Raw genomic sequence first — 12770 nt, forward strand, 5'->3', positions numbered from 1 at the left:
CTCTTCTAGGTTTCTGGCACTAAATAAGAACTCAATATATACTTGTTGAAATAGTGTCATGATGATGTGCCATTTAATTCAAAATAAATAGAAACACTTAAAACTAAATATAATGTTTAATATTCAATAGTTTTTCCATACACATTGTGACATAACCTATTTACAGAGTAAGTTTCTAAGGTACCACGTGTCATAATAGCAAGCTGCAAATAGCTAAAAATGTGACATTAGCATAGACTGATAGTGGAGGGACAGCTTACAGAAAGTTGAGACCGACCTAATATAGGTAAATGAACATGTCAAACTGACAGTGATACTTTCAGTATGCTCTGATACATACTTTCAGTATGCTCTGATACAGAATGCAGAACTTGAACTCATGGAAGGGATCTATTACAAATAAGGGGACAGAATGAGTTGAGGAAACTAAATTTTTCTTAATTTCCTTTTTATTGGCTGGACTAGTGAATCTGCCATGCCCATTTAATTAGTAACATAGCTTCTTGGCCTGTTAATGTAGCTTTTAGGTTTAAAAACAAAGGTTAAGTTTATTTTATATAGTTGTTGTGACCCTTTAAACAATATTTTTCTTCATTCTGTATTATTATTACTTCTCATAAATTAAAACTGTTTAATATGAAGTTCAATTCAGTAATTATTTATTGAGCTTCTGGTATGTCTCAGGCATACTGTTCAGTGCTAAAGTTACTGAATATATGCAAGGCTGTCTTTATTCTTTATGGCTTTAAAATCTAGTATGAAAAGTGATTATAAATATACAGTCATAGTGTAGTTTTTAAGTGATATCATGCATGCTGTGTTAGCATATGTATGATATGCTATGAGGAAGTGACAGCTGAGTTGAGTTTTGAAGAATGGATACAAAGTTGACCAGTTGGTCAAAGAAAAGGGAAGGTGAGTGTTTTGGGCATAAGGAATAGCATGTACCTGGAGGGACCACAAAATCATGATGTATGAGAGGAATATCTGCATTGCTAAGAATATGATGTGTGAAGTAGAGAGTGGTTAGAGATGAAGCTATGAAATTAAGAAAGTGAAAAGGAAGAAGAATCTTGTATCTCAAATCAGAAAGACAAATGTTTACAAATCGGGTTTTAGAATAAGGCAGATATAATTTAAATTTTATATCAACATCTATATTTCAGATCTTTATACATACTTCCAGTCTGTATATTAAGACCATGAGTAGAATGTTTTTTTCTGCACAGTTTTTCAGTTTTCACAAACATGGAATTATTGGACTATCTAAAACTTCTGGGTCAAAGCCCCCATTTCAGAGAAAAAGTGAATTTAAAAGTAGTTTGTTAAAGAAAAATAAAAAGAATAAGTAGTTCACTACGAAGTCCTTTTTGCCTAGCAGAGAACCTGGCATACAGTAGATGCATAATTAGTAATATCGGAGAAGGCAATGGCACCCCACTCCAGTACTCTTGCTTGGAAAATCCCATGGACGGAGGAGCCCGGTGGGCTGCAGTCCATGGGGTCACTAAGAGTTGGACACGACTGAGCGACTTCACTTTCACTTTTCACTTTCATGCATTGGAGAAGTAAATGGCAACCCACTCCAGTGTTCTTGCCTGGAGAATCCCATGGACGGGGAGCCTGGTGGGCTGCCGTCTATGGGGTTGCACAGAGTTGGACACGACTGAAGTGACTTAGCAGCAGCAGCAGCATGAATAAAATACTGAATTCCATGAGTTGGATCAGATAGACTTTATGAACTAGTTATAGTTAATGAGGATGCTGAGGCTGAGTAGTTAAATGCGTTTACTAATTAAATGAAATTTGGGCTTCCCTGGTGGCTCAGATGGTAAAGAGTCTGCCTGCAATGTAGGAGACCCGGATTCAATCCCTGGGTCCGGAAGATCCCCTGGAGAAGGAAATGGCTACCCACTCCAGTATTCTTGCCTGGAGAACCCCATGGACAGAGGAGCTTGTTGGGCTACAGTCCATGGGGTCAGAAAGAGTTGGATACAACTGAGCAACTAACACAGGAGTTATTGAAGTTGCTGTTCTAACCTAAATGAGTAGTCACTTCAGAATTGTTAATTTGTACCCTCACAGGACATACCTTTATCAATTAGAGTATGGTGCTTACGTAGAATTCCTTTGCCTTTAGCCTTTTGGACTCCATTCATTTCCACAGTTACTTAGGATAGTGATTTATTCCCCTCACCTCCTTCAATGAGGTGGTTTCATAAACTTAAAAAAAAATCATATGCATTAAGATTTACTCTGTGTGCTGTAAAGATCACTGAATTTTGACAAATGCTTAATGTCTTATTTCATAAAGAATAGTTTCACCATCCTAAAATGTCCCTACATTTCATGTATTTATCCCTCCCTGCAACGAACCCCTTGCAAACACTAATGTATATAGAAAATCTCTATAATTTTGCCTTTTAAAGAATGCCATATAATTAAAATCATACACCATATAGCTTTTTCATATTGGCTTCTTTGATTTAGCAATATGTGTTTAAGACTGATCCATATCTTTTTATGGCTTGGTACTTCATTTCTTTTTATTGATGAATAATATTACATTGTATGGATTACCACAGCTATAAAGGACATTTTGGTTGTTTCATTTTTGGCCATTATGAATAAAGCTGCTGTAATTGACCTGCAGGTATTTATGTGGACAGGTGTTTTCATTTCATTTGGGAAAATACCAGAGTGCAATTGCTTAATCATGTGGTAAGACTGTTTAGCCTTATAAGAAATTACCAATCTGTTTTGCAAAGTGGCTGTACCAAATTGCATTCCCACTGACAGTGTGTGAGAGTTCTAGTTCTCCGTTCTCACCAGCAATTGCTATCGTCAGTGTTTTGTTTTTAGGCATTCTAATAGGTATACAGTAGTATTCTGTTATTGTTTTAAATTTGGAAATTCCCTAACAGCAGAACGTTTATCATGTGTTTGTCATCTGTATATCTTTAAGTGTCAGTTTAATATCTTTTGCCCATTTTTAAATTGATTTCTTGTTATTGAATTTTAAGAGTTCTTTGTATGCTTCGGATGTGTCTTTTATTAGATGTGTGATTTGCATGTGTCTCTCCCAGCATATGTCTTGTCTTTTCATCCTCTTTAAAGTGTCTTTCACAGAGCAAAGTTTTAATAAATTCCCACTTAATTTTTTTTCTTTCACAGATCATGCTGTAGGTTGTATTGTTAAAAATCATCACCAAATGCAAGGTCATGTAGTTTTTCTACTTTGTTTACTTCAGTAAGTTTTATAGTCTTATGTTTTGCATTTTCGTCTGTGAGCCATATTGAGTTAGTTTTTGTGTAACACCCATGTTTGGGTTAATTTTTTTCAAGAAGTTTTGTCTAAGAGTTTGAGCACTGTTTGTTGAGAAAACTGTACTTTCCGCATTGAGTTCCCGTTGCTCTTTTGTCAGAACCAGTTGAGTGTATGTATGTGTGTGGGCCTCCTTTGAGCTCACTGTTCTGTTTTGTTGATCTGTGTGTCTGTTCTTTCGCCAGTAACATACTGTGTTAATTATTGCCTTGTTATGTCTTATACTAAGTCTTGTGTTGTATAATAAAGAATTCAGCTGACTTTTGTTCTCAGTTTTTGTGTGGGAGCCTCTACATCTTTGGAAATTCCCAAGTGATAGGGGTGCTTTTGTTCATGGTGGGTCCTGATAGTTTATGCTTACAAGGTGACTCAGGCTGGGGGTAGGGCATGTGAGAAAAACCAAACATGCAGTTAGAAAGTTGGGGTGTTGAGCCCTCTGATAGTTTGACCTCCAGGGAGCGAGGGAACTGGGCTGGAGATTGCTTTGGTCATGCGGCCCATGATTCAAGCTCGCGTGTCTTTGTAACGAAACTCCAGTGAAAAGTCTGGATACCGAATGCCAGGTGCATGTCCCTGGTTAGCCATACTTTCTGCCTATTGTTATTCATCAGTTTGCCAAGGAGGTGACCTATTCTGACTCCATGGAGAGGGAACACGGAAGCTTCACGTTTGGGACCACCCTAGGCTTTGCCCCGTGTGTCTCTTCTTTTGGCTGGTCATGATTTATACCATGTGGACTATAATACAAGTGTAATCATAAAGTATAATCCTTTGCTGAGTGTCGTAAGTGGTTCTGGTGAACAATCTGATGGAATAGTTTGTTGTTTAGTTGCTAAGTCATGCCCAACTCTTTTGCGACCCCATGGACCATAGCCCACCAGTCTCCTCTGTCTGTGGGATTTCCCAGGTAAGAACGCTGGAATGGGTTTCCATTTCCTCCTCCAGGGGATCTTCCTGACCCAGGGATCAAACCAGCGTCTCCTGAGTTTTTGTGGGCAGATTCTTTACTGCTCAGCTACCAGGGAAGCCTTGAGGGAGTATTGGGAACCTCCAAGTTTGTAGTCAGTTAGGAAGTACAGGGCCTGGGAACCCCTGAGATTTTTTGGCCAATGGTGTCTGAATTAAATGTTAGTCTTATGTAAGACTGTCCCATTAACCTGTGAAGTTTGTGCTAACTCTGGATAGCTAATGTCGAAAGTCATTGTAGCTGGTGTCAGAAAAAAATGAAATATGCTACATCTAATTTGACTGACTGAAAGAAACATGTGGGAAGCAAAAGGATTAAAGGACTGGGAATGAAGAAATTTTGATTCTTGGATGGCTGTGTAGTCAGTGATCATATGAAACTGCAGCTGTGCTGTGATCTATTACTAAAGGCAAAAGTTTTGGAACAGAATTTAGAAATGGTGGTAGCTATAATCCCTAATGAGGTGACTCACTGGATACAGAAGAAAATGCAGAATAATAAGAAACAAACTGAATATATTATCCGTTGGCTATTGTTACTTGTAATAGCTAAAATGAAAGTAATACAGAGTGCTGGGGCTGATCGTGATGCTGGGCCAAGCTTAGATTTCAGTCTGATCTACTACCAATAGCTTTTAAAGCCAACCCTAATGGGAACGATTATTCTAGGACAAAAGGCAGTACTCTTATGAACACTGGTTACCAGGAAGGTAGTAAAGTTATGAAACCGTAAAACTACTGAAACCAGGGGTTATAGTGCCAGGGAGTAGTCTTATATTGTGGGCTGTGCCATCAACTTCCTGAAGAACTTTTATTAAATGGATTGTGAGAGTGACTAACTTAGGAGTAGTATCTTTGGTTTTAAGTGTTTCAGAGTGGAAGAGAGTATTGGGTTGATATAGGTAGGACCCACAACTCACTTTAGAACCATCACAGATGGCTGTTCATAGTAAGTTACCTGGGGGAGTGGGTAGCCTGGTGGACTGGATAAAACCGACTGTAGTCTGTGTACCTGAGAAGAGAGACTGTGTTTCTTCCATAAATGCCAAGTGGAACATCACAGATGACGGGGCTGTGCCCTCTGTAGCAAGCCATGCTGGATTGACTTTATGATGATTGTATTATTTTTCTACTGAGTATGCCCCATAGTCAGGTCGTATCAACTCTTGTGATTAAGAGGACTCTTTTTACATGGGCACCTCATGAAATCATACAGTTGTAAAACCAAGCATCTGTGTAAGAAACCTTAATAGATTTGCCTTATTGATATTAAAGGTAAAAAAAAAAAGTCATTAACAAGAAAAAGGAGGAAAACAGAAGGGGAGAGCCAAGGGATTTGTCCCAGTAGGGGTTGATGTTTATGAGAAGTGGGGTGAATATATGGGACACTGATGAGGTTAAGATGAAGATGTTAATGCCGCACTGTTGAATGTTGAGTGTCCCAAGAGGAGCCGATGCTGGTTCTACAACCCCAAAGGGATCTCAGCTACACCATTCTATTTATCTCAGTTTGAAGGAATTTTAAAAGCTGACAAAGATGAAAATGAGGACTCTGACCTGGAATCACCTGGGACAGTAATCTGGTAGATTAGACAAAATGAAGATAGATGGACAAAAGGGACAGAGTCCCTTGGCTCTTACCCTCTGGGGAAAAGTGAGTGGGTGAAAGAGTCACCAGCTGTAGAAGAGACCTTTCTGTAGTCCTTGACACAGATACCCATGTACTTTGGTATCAAAACATGTTGATGAACAAGTCCTAAACTGGGACCCCTTTTAGATTGAGAGAAAATAGTAATGCTTGGGTTGATGGATTAAGGTGAAAGTACCAAGTGAAAGTTTAATCAGGTTTTATGTAAAGTAATTGGTCCTGTTAACTGAATGTTTTATGGAAAAGGATATTATGCCCTTGGTAGTATTGTGAAGCCAAAGGTTTGGTAAAATTTTAATAGCGGCTACTGTTAGGAATGCATAGTTGATGGTCCTATGAAGGTCTGAGAGTAATAATTCCACCACCAAAAATACAATTCTTAAAAACAGCTTGAGGATTTTTATCTTTATCTATTTGAAATAGTTTCTCTCTGAATGGTTATTCTATGAATTTGATGCACAAGTTAGACTTGTGTATATTATTTTACTTTTGATTTTTAGGGATTCATTTAAGCATTATTTGCAATAGTAGAATATTGAAAACAGCATAACCCCCCAAATAACATTCGTAATACATAGGAATAGCATATTATAGAGGCTAAGTAGGGGAAACAGTATGATAATATAGATACTTGTTTAAAAGTTTCAAAATTTTATTTTTTAATTAAATTAAAACTAAATTTATTTAAAAATAATTTAATTGTAATTTGTGTATTAAATTTATTTTAAAAATAAGTTAAAAATAAGTAATTTTAAATCAGTAATTTATTAATTACTTAATTATTTAATTTTATATTGGTAATTTTAGTTAAATTAATACTCTATTTTAAATCAATAAATCTTAACAATGATGAATAGTTTAATTTTAATTTACGATCAACAATTTATTTCAAATTAATAATTTATTACTTAATTTTTAGAAAAAGTAAGCAAATATGAATATATTTACCGCCCTTCAACTTCTAAGCATATACATTATGCTTTTGCTGTTACAATTAGTTCTTTAATAAATAGCCTTGTCTTTTTGTATTTTGGGGATAGATATATAGAATTGTGATACTGTATTAAAGGTTAAATGTACAAGCAATTTTCTTAGATATTTGAGTAATATTTTTAAATTTTCAAAAGCTCTTTTTTATTCTTGAATGAAATTTCTTTCAACGTGAATGGTTAATTTTATGTTGAATGAAATTTCATTAGAAATGGATTTAGAAAACGCAGAGGAACCAGAGATCAAACTGCCAATATCCTTTGGATCATCGAGAAAAGCAGGGGAGTTTCAGAAAACATCTATTTCTGCTTTATTGACTACACCAAAGCCTTTGATTCTGTGGATCACAACAAACTGTGGAAAAATTCTTGAAGAGATGGGAATACCAGACCATCTGACCTGCCTCCTGAGAAATCTGTATGCTGGTCAAGAAGCAACAGTTAGAACTGGACATGGAACAACAGACTGGTTCCAAATCAGGAAAGGAGTACGTCAAGACTGCATATTGTCACCCTGCTTGTTTAACTTATATGCAGAGTACATCATGCGAAATGCTGGGCTGGATGAAGCATAAGCTGGAATCAAGATTGCCGGGAGAAATATCAATAACCTCAGATCACCCCTATGGCAGAAAGTGAAGAAGAACTAAAGAGTCTCTTGAAAGTGAAAGAGGAGAGTGAAAAAGTTGGCTTAAAACTCAGCATTCAGAACAGTAAGATCATGGCATCCAGTCCCATCACTTCATGGCAAATAGATTGGGCAACAATGGAAAACAGTGAGAGACTATTTTTTTGGGCTCCAAAATCACTGCCAGTGATGACTGCAGCCATGAAATCAAAAGATGCTTGCTCCTTGGAAGCTATGACCAACCTAGATAGCATATTAAAAAGCAAAGACATTGCTTTGCCAACAAAGGTCCGTCTAGTCAAGGCTATGGTTTTTCCAGTAGTCATGTATGGATGTGAGAGTTGGACTATAAAGAAAGCTGAGCACTGAAGAATTGATGCTTTTCAACTGTGGTGTTGGAGAAGACACTTGAGAGTCCTTTGGACTGCAAGGAGATCCAACCAGTCAATCCTAAACAAAATCAGTCCTGATTATTCATTAGAAGGACTGATGCTGAAGCTGAAACTCCAATACTTTGGCCACCTGATATGATGGAGAACCGACTCACTGGAAAAGACTCTGATGCTGGGAAAGATTGAAGACAGGAGGAGAAGGGGACGACAGAGGATGAGATGGTTGGATGGCATCACTGACTCAATGGACTTGAGTTTGAGAAAGCTCTGGGAGTTGGTGATGGGCAGGGAGGCCTGGTGTGCTGCAATCCATGGGTCGCAAAGGGTTGACACAACTGAGCGAATGAACTAAACTGAAAGTGAACATTTCAGTGGCAGTTTGTGTAACCACTACCTCTCTTTAGTTCCAAAATACTTCATCAGCCCTCAGTAAACTTTGTACTCATTTATTAAGTAGTTACTCCCCATTCACCCTTTCCCAGCCTCTGAAAACCATCAATCTGCTTTTTGTATTAATTTACCTGTTTTGGATATTTCATATATAGAATCATACAACATGTGATCTTTCGTGCCCAGATCATTTACTTACCAGAATGTTTTTGAGGTTCTTCTGTATTTTTGTAGCATGTATTAAGAGTCCATTCCTTTTTAAAGTTGAATAATATTCCATCATATGTACATGCCATTCATCCATTGATGGACATAGTACATATGGGCTGTTTCTGCTATTTCGTTGTGAATAATACTGCTGTGAACATGTATATACATGTGTTAGCTTAAGTATCTGCTTCAAATTTTTAAGATATATATATATATATCTATCTTTGAGTGAGATTGCTAGACTATGTAGTAATTCTGTGTTTAACTTTCTGAGGAACTGCTGAACTGTGTGTTTTTATTTTTTTTTAACTGTAGCTGAATCATTACATTCCCACCAGCAAAGTCTAAGTCTTCTAGTTTTTCTACATACTTGATGGCACTTGCTTACTGTTTTTTGTTCTTGTTTTTTTATTATAGTCAACCTACTGGATATTAAGTGGCATTCCATTGTGGTTTTGATTTATTTACATTTCCTAAATAAATAATAATGTTGAACATCTTTTTGTGTGCTAATTGGATATTTGTATATCCTTTTCAGTTAAAGTCTATTTGAGCCCTTTGCTCATTTAAAAACTGAGTTATTTGTGGTTTTATATATCCTGGATACTAGACTCTTACTTGATACGATTTGCAAGCATTTTTTTTGATCTTATAGGTTGTCTTTTCACTTTATTGATAATGTCCTTTGATGCACAAAAGTTTTTATTTTTTTCACAAAAGTTTGTAATTTTGATGAATCCAATTTATTTTTTCTTTTATTGCTTCCACTTTTGATATTGTACCTAAGAATTTATTGCCCAATGCAAAGTCATAAAGATTCAGGTTCTTTCATGTTACCACACACATTTTATAATTATTTGTTCTAGTTCTATGAAAAATGGTGTTAGTATTTTGATAGTGATTACATTCAATCTGTAGATTGCCTTGGGTAGTATGATTATGTTAACAATGTTAATTCTTCCAGTCCCTGAACACATACATCTCTCCATTTGTCTATGTCATCTTCAGTTTCTTCACTGTCTTATAGTTTTCAGAGTAAAAGTCATATTCCTATATATTTTATTCTTTTTGATGCAATTGTAAATGGGACTGTTTTCTTAATTTCTCTTTTGGATAGTTTGCTGTTTGTGTACAGAAATGCAACAGGTTTCTGTATATTAATTTTATATCCTGACACTTCAGTGAATTCATTTATTCTCAGTTTTTTGGTGGTGTCCTTAGGATTTTTTATATATAGTATCATGTCATCTATAAACAGTGACAGTTTTACTTTTTACTTTACAATTTGATTTCCATTTATTATTTCTTCCTTGTCTGATTGCTGTGTCTTGGACTTTTAATACTATGTTAAATAAAAGTGGCAAGTGTGGGCATCTTTGTCTTGTTCCTGATCTTAGAGAAAATGCTTTTAAGTTTTCACTACTGAGTATGATATAAGCTTTAGGCTTATCATATATAGTTTTTATTATGTTGAGGTGTTTTCTCTCTATACCCACTTTCTGGAGAGTTTTTAATTGTAAATGGATGTTGAATTTTGTTAAAAGCTTTTTCTGCGTCTGTTGAGATGACCATATGGTTTTTATCCATCTATTTGTTAATGTATTATATCACATTGATTTGCATATATTAAGCCATCTTTGTATCTCTGGGATAAATCCCACTTGATCAAAGTGTATGATTCTTTTAATGTGTTGTTGAATTTGGTTTGCTAGTGTTTTGTTGAGGATTTTTTCTTGTATTGCTATAAATTTCCTTTCTAGAGCTGCTTTTGCTGCATCTCATAGATATTGGAACATTGTGTTTCCATTTTTATTTGTCTCCAGGTTTTTGTTTTTTTTTCCCTTGATTTCTTCTGTGACCCAGTGTTTGTTCAGTAGCATATTCTTTAACTTCCATATGTTGTAGTTTTCTTTTTTTTCTTTCTTGTAGTTGATTTCTAGTGTCATAGTGTTATGATGGGAAAAAAATACTTTGTGATTTCAGTTTTCTTAAATTTATTGATACTAGTTTTGTGACCTATGATATGATCTAACCTGGAGAATGTTTTATGTGCACTGGAAAGGGATTGTGTATCTTGCTCTTTTGAATGGCATGTCCTGTAGATAATTATTAAGTTCAGAGACTAATGCATTCTTTAAAGCCAGTGTTTCCTTACTAATTTTCTACCTGGATGATCTGTCTGTTGATGTACATGGGGTTTTAAAGTCCTCTGCTGCTACTGCTAAGTCACTTCAGTCGTGTCCAACTCTGTGCGACCCCATAGACGGCAGCCCACCAGGCTTTCCCGTCCCTGGGATTCTCCAGGCAGGAACACTGGAGTGGGTTGCCATTTCCTTCTCCAATGCATGAAGGTGAAAAGGGAAAGTGAAGTCTCTCAGTCATATCCAACTTGGACTGCAGCCTACCAGGCTCCTGCACCCATGGGATTTTCCAGGCAAGAGTACTGGAGTGGGTGCCATCGCCTTCTCCGTTAAAGTCCTCTACTATTACTGTATTACTGTCAGTTTCTCCTTTTGTGTTTGCTAATAATTGTTTCCAATATTTAGGAGTTTTTCACTTAAATTGTTATACTTTCACCTTCAGAATTTTTATTTTTCATTCCCTTATGTTCTATATCTTCACTGATATCCCATACTGAGATTTGAGCATATTTAAGATGGTTGATTTAAAGCCTTTGTCTATTAAGTTCAGTGCTTGCACTTCTCAGGGATCATTTTGGTTAGTTTTTTCTTTTTCCCTTCTGGATAGATGCTGCTTTCTTTGCATGTCTCTAAAAAGGTTTTTGTTGAAAACTAATCATTTTAAATATTTTAATTTAGCAATACTGGAAATCATATCCTTCGTCTTTAGGGTTTGTTTTTGTTACGTTTTTATAGGCTATAGTATAGTGTTTATTTTAGTGACTTTTCTAAAATAGAGAAGAGAGTGTGAATTTCTTCTCTTCTTGTCATGTATGGTCTATGAAGTGTGTTACTTTAGTTTATGTTTATTGAGTGTTTTATGCAGAGATTTCCTTGAATACCAAATGGCAAATAAAAAGAAAGAAAAAAGAGCGAGAGAGGGGGAGAGAGAGTAAGAGAAAGGGATTAAGGGAAAAAAGAAGATAAGGAGGCAGAGAAAGAAAAAAGAATTGAAAGTGAATTAAAAGACCTTACAGTCAAATTGAAAAAAAAAAAAAATCCTCCCAGTGACTCTGTCTGCACATTGGCTCAGTGTTGAGACAGTCCTTCAATACTTAGCCTGACCATTTACAGTTCTACCTTCGCCTTCATTTGCTCGTTTTTTTCTGGGCTAGAGATCAGCCAGAAGTGACAGCTTTGGGTTTTCTTACTTAGGTCTTTACTGAGAATACATTCTGCCCTGGGCATTTTTTGTGGCTTCTGAAATGCACAACATGGTGCTTTTGAATTACCTAATTTCCCAAAGAAATTCTCTCCCTAGCCTTTTTTTCTCAGTCTTTTAGTATTCTATGTTTCAACTATAATCTTTTGTCCCAGGGTGATATGGATTATTTATTTGACTTAAAATGTTTTTGACTAGTGCTCACAGCTTCTCTGCCTGAGTGAATTCCAAGTTGGGCAAAGCAATGATAAGCACTTTGTATTAGTCATTCAGGTAACCTCAGACAGGTTAGAGCAGACAGATACACTATTTCATGAATAAAGTTGCCACCCGTGCTCTTTGGAACCAGTAGCAGAATCCCACACTAGAAAGATCTGCTTTAAGTCTGCAGTCAAGCTGGGAAGGAGCATGTTGGAAAGGCCGATCTCAATAGTGATTGGAATGCAAATCATTACAGCAGTTCTGGGAAATGGTTTAGCAGTTCCTTATGAAGTTAAACACAGACGCACTATATCACCCAACAGTCCTACTCACCTGGGTATTTATTTACGCTAGAGAAATGAAAGCTTATGTTCACACAGAAACCTGTATGTGAATGTTCATAGTAGCTTTATTTATAATAACTGAAAACATGAAAAACCAAGGCATCCTTCAGTGAGTAAATGGATAGACAAACTGGTATGTTCATGCAGTGGAACACTTAGTTTTGTTTAGTTGCTGAGTTACGTCCAACTCTTTGCAACCTCATGGACTGTAGCCCGCCAGGCTCCTCTGTCCATGGAACTTCCCAGGCAAGAATACTGGAGTGGGTTGCCATTTCCTCCTCCAAGGGATCTTCCCGACCCAAGGATTGAACCTGTGTCTCCTGCGTCTCCAACAT

General features: G+C 36.5%; 1 protein-coding gene across 9 annotated transcripts in view; it reads left to right on the forward strand.

The window, feature by feature from the left end:
- The window catches only part of CCSER2 (coiled-coil serine rich protein 2), a 154718-nt gene that overhangs the window by 46111 nt on the left and 95837 nt on the right, over positions 1-12770 (forward strand). The window contains exon 1 of one of the 9 annotated variants that reach the window (XM_061405538.1): positions 201-286. The exons of 7 other annotated variants lie outside the window; for them this stretch is intronic. The gene's annotated coding sequence lies outside the window, so the exon portion shown is untranslated. Of the gene's footprint in view, positions 1-200; positions 287-788; positions 916-12770 lie in introns of those variants that run through there. One more of the 9 variants, XM_061405539.1, reaches the window with a different exon arrangement.

Source organism: Bos javanicus, chromosome 28, assembly GCF_032452875.1.
Source record: "Bos javanicus breed banteng chromosome 28, ARS-OSU_banteng_1.0, whole genome shotgun sequence".
In the NCBI taxonomy this organism is placed as follows: domain Eukaryota; kingdom Metazoa; phylum Chordata; class Mammalia; order Artiodactyla; family Bovidae; genus Bos; species Bos javanicus.